The following is a 4913-nucleotide window of genomic DNA, read 5'->3' on the forward strand; positions in this document are numbered from 1 at the left end:
AATAAATGCAACTGAAACGAAATCAGGAGATAACTGTACTAACCGGAATCAAGGTACAAAGGTAACAGGTCGTCAGACCGAAGAAGTCATAATCCTGTATGCATGTCAATCAAATGCATCCATACAAATGCAGCATATAAGTGCAACAATCACAAACAATAAAATGCAATAAATGCATATGGTGACCGTGCACTCGGACATCACTGCTCCTGACAGTGACTGAGTGGACGGAATGCTGTCGGAGTACTCCTGTCCTTTGGCCCCAAATCATAAATGGGGGAGCTCAATGCTCTCATCTCCCGGTACACAATGACGGGGAGGATATCTCTGCCGGCTACCACGCTGAGTCATCTGACCAACGGAGCCAAACAACGTCCACCATCTGCCGGCTACTACGCTGCTACACTAAATGCCAGCGGAGCCAAACAGAGCGGAACTGACTGCCGGCTACCACACTGAGTCCTCAGACCAACGGAGCCAAACAGCAGAACCGCCACACACCTGTCTGATATACCACTAACCCATGGGTGGTGGTGGTGTGTACAGTACATGTAACTGGCGATGGGCTCAACCATAGCGGAGCCAATAATCGCACAGCATGCAAACATGATGCATGACACTAAGCATGGCAATCTCATGAATAGCATAGCAAGATCCATACACAAATACAAGGTGTACCACAAGTCAATGTATCAAATGGAAGGTACACAAACAGATAGGGTATCATATAAAACCCTAGGTCCAGAACATGATGTATCACATGGTTGGGTCACTACTAGAAGCATGTATGGTCAGATAAATAACAACATGCAGGGTATAATAAATAAACAAATAACATGTAATAGATCATGTAGTGACCAACCGAATAAAATGGAAACCACAATTCTTGCTATATGTTAAACACTTTATTATGCATATCAAAAGACATAAGTCAAAGTACCCGCCTCCGATAAAATGGTCCAATCCGGAAATCAAGATACCCGTCGAGATACGGTCTCGAATCAGAGTCCTGCGTTATTAAACAGATAAGGTATTTAGCTATATAGCTAAATAAAAATCTCCAAACCTATTTAATAATCTTATCCATTCCTTAATTCAACACGTATACCTAGGTTAACATTAGTTATTAACCTATCTATCAATCATCAACAAAATGGTTAAAACCCAAATTCACTCAAACCACATATCACGATTATGTAGAATTAGGGCACCCTAACCAGTCCACAACAAAAATGAAATATAGTACATATACAAAATTACCTCTACAACTTGTCCAAATCTGATTGGAAACGTTGCTTCTATAAATCAACAGTCGGAGCAAGGATAAATTGCCAATCTCCCAAACAGATAAACCTAAATCACAATTAACACGACAAAAATCAATATCAGACCCAATTCCTCAAGGATCACACCCATAATTCAAACAACTTACCCTCATCTGAAATTTCTCCAGAATGAACGAGATCCAAGTACTGTTTTGGTGAACACAAAACTCTTCCTCTTGATACCGAAGAGGAGAGGGTGTCTCAAAGGTTCGTCCCTCGTTGAATCTGGAAGAAGCCCCATAGGAGAAGCAGTGGCGTTGGCCGTTGGCACAGAGGTGGTGGCAACCGGAGCTAGGGTTCACTGGCCGACACTGTGCAGAGGAGCAGCGACGGCAGTAAAGCACTAGGGCAAGACTTGGAGCAAAGAGGAAAGGATCGGGATGGGGGGCTCGGTCGGCCCTGTGCTCGGTATCCCCACGGCTAGGGCAACAGGGGGTCGGCGGTGGCTCTCGTCGCCGGCGGCAGAGACCAAGGCAGAGAGGAGGGTCGCCGGCGTCGGCAGAGGAGAGAACCGCCGGGGCCGGCGGTTAGGGCAAGGAGGAGAAGGCGTCGGCGGCGTCGGGTGCGCGGAGAGGATGCGAGGCGCGCTCGGGTTTGGCAAGGGGAAGGAAACGGCGACACTAATAAAGGAAAAAGAAATAAAAATAAATAAATAAATAAAAAGAAAAGGAAATATATATACATTTCCTCTCTTAAATAGGGTAGCCTAAACAGGCCTTTCCCGGACCCTGTTTTTGTCCCCATTAACTTGTCCATACGAGCTCCGAAAAATTTCCAAAAAAATTTCTAAAAATTCCGAAAAATTCCCTTATCATTTTCGGTATTTTACATTCTCCCCCACTAATAAAAATTTGGTCCCCAAATTTCGTTATCTACCATCAGCAAGTACTAACAACAGATATAAAGTATAAATGCTGAACGGTAAATAATTCACATACCTCAAGTGAAAAGATGGGGATATCGAGCTCGTATCGTATCCTCAAGCTCCCAAGTAGCCTCCTCGTCTGAATGATGCTGTCATCCGACTTTAACCAGCCGGATAGTCTTGTTCCACAACTTACACTCTTTCCGATCCAAAATCCGTACCGGAACCTCCTCATAAGTAATGTCAGGCTGAACTGGAACTGGAATATCAGCCAACACGTGAGCTGGGTCTACTATGTATCTTCTCAGCATAGATACACAAAATATGTCTTGAACACCTGTCCGGAACGGTGGTAGTGTCAGATGGTAAACTACCGCTCCGATCCTCTCCAAGATCTCGAAAGGACCAATGTAACGCGGAGCTAGCTTACCTCTGATGCCAAATCTCTTCACCCCTTTCGTGGGCGAAACTCGCAGAAATATATGGTCGCAAATGGAGAACTCTAAGGGTCTCCGACTCCGGTCAGCATAACACTTCTGGCAGTCTTATGCCTCTGACATCCTCTGTCTGATAATATGGACCACTTTGCCTCATGTTGAGCTCTATGAGGTCTCAACAACTGGGTCTCTCGGATTCTCATCCTGATCGACGACTGAGCAACTATGGTAACAAGATTACCCTGCTCTGTCTGTCCCTGCTCCTCAATGTCTAACTCAGAGAAATCCTGAATCAAATCTGTGACCACAACTCGGTGGCAAGCTAAAGTCCCTATGGACTTCTGGCTAAGTGAATCGGCAACCACATTAGCTTTTCCCCAGTGATAGCTAATGGTACAAATCATAATCTTTCAGGAACTCCAACCATCTCCTCTATCGAAGATTAAGTTCCTTCCGAGTAAACATATATTTGAGATTCGGATGGTCAGTGAGAACCTCAATGTAATATCATACAGGTAATGCCGCTAAATCTTCATAGCAAAAATAATAGCGGCCAACACCAGATCATGAACTGGTTATTTCTTCTCATGCTCCTTCAACTATCGAGAAACATATGAGAATACTCTACCGTGCTGCATCAGAACAACACTCATATCCTGTAAAAACGTGTCGGTGTAGAGGACAAATCTGTCCTCTTCGAAGGGTAAAACCAAAACCAGAGCCGACACTAATCTCCGCTTCAGCTCCTAGAAACTGGTCTTGCAATCCTCAATCCAAGTAAACTTCACGCCCTTCATGGTCAAGCGTGTAAGTAACATAGCAATCTGTGAGAAACCCTCAACGTATCTCCGGAAATATCGAACCAAACAGAGGAAGTTGCGAGCTTCCTGTACAGATTTTGTCTAATCCCAACGGTAACAACCTCTATCTCCTGTGGAACCACGGTATACTACTACTGGTGATCGTGTGTCTCAAACATCTCGTAGGAGACAACTAAATCAGCACTACTGATAATCACATATAGACGTTCTCATCGAAACATCTCTAGCTCTATGCAAAGGTAGTGTACGTGACTCACCTCGGATCCGTAATAGATCACAACATCGTCCACAAAAATAATAGAAACCTATCCAAACATCCTGGAAATACCAAAATCACCAAGTCTCTAAAAACCTCTAAGGCACTGTAAGCCTATATGGCAAAACTCAAGACACAAAATGTCCGTATAACAGACATTCCTATCCATAAGATCTCCGATAATAAATCGAAATATCTTATCATCAACAACATAAATCACCACAGAATAAATCCTCCAGTGTGAGAGCAACGCTCCATTACAGGAAACACCACATATGTGGGAGCAACGCTCCACCACAAATAATCTGAAATATGTATCTGCAATAAATATATGAGCAATGCTCCGCTACCAGTAATCCGTAATATGTGGGAGCAACGCTTCACCACAAAATAATACATAAGTACCCCAAGGCACCTAACTATCCAGCTAGAGATTGTACAATATCTCTCTACCACAAATCACTGTGGTTAGCCTAGGCTATAACTACCTAGTAACTAATCAAATCCATCATCAACTCTATCAGCATCCTAGTGGGTCATCCACTGATAGGAAAATTAGTTGATGGGTTAATCCAACAAACGACATAATGCAGTCACTCCACATTCTGCATTCAGTATAAGTAAAATCATCATACTGCTACCAATGTATACACCTAGCACACATGCTCACACAACATATGTATGATCAACAAAATACTCCAATTATTATACACCAAACATACTCACAACTCAGGTATATTCAGTATGATACATCCAACAATACATACCGAACACGTGTGCAAAATCAACATAGGTAAAATCAACAATACACCTCAAACAGCACTCACATAACATATCGTATAACCGATATATGCTTCCAATAAAGCATACTAAACTCAGGTGCACTCATAAATCAAACATAATCAAAAAGGTTACCTCAGATACCACACCAACCACATATGTACATATCACAACTTAGATTAAATCGACAAAATGCTTCCATCAAAACACCACCGATGTACTTATACTACATCTCAGATTTAATCAACAAGCTATCCTCAATAATACCTTCAGATACATACACCGAACTACATATCTATGATCCACCAGGAACCTTCAAACCATATCAGAACATGGATATATATACTACTGGCAAATGGACAGTCTACCATAGGACTCCTACAACCCAAAACAATCATGATATATATGCAAAATCAGCATACCAGCTCA

General features: G+C 42.6%; 1 long non-coding RNA gene across 1 annotated transcript; it reads right to left on the reverse strand.

Moving 5' to 3' along the window:
• Nucleotides 1–864: 864 nt before the first annotated feature.
• Nucleotides 865–1904, reverse strand: LOC122027889. Its single transcript, XR_006124560.1, has 3 exons — nt 1433–1904; nt 1261–1353; nt 865–1009 (listed from the first exon to the last, which is right to left on the reverse strand). It is a non-coding gene; the product is annotated as an uncharacterized LOC122027889 (long non-coding RNA).
• Between the last annotated feature and the right edge of the window lie 3009 nt (nt 1905–4913).

The sequence above is a fragment of the Zingiber officinale genome, chromosome 10A (assembly GCF_018446385.1).
Source record: "Zingiber officinale cultivar Zhangliang chromosome 10A, Zo_v1.1, whole genome shotgun sequence".
NCBI lineage: Eukaryota > Viridiplantae > Streptophyta > Magnoliopsida > Zingiberales > Zingiberaceae > Zingiber > Zingiber officinale.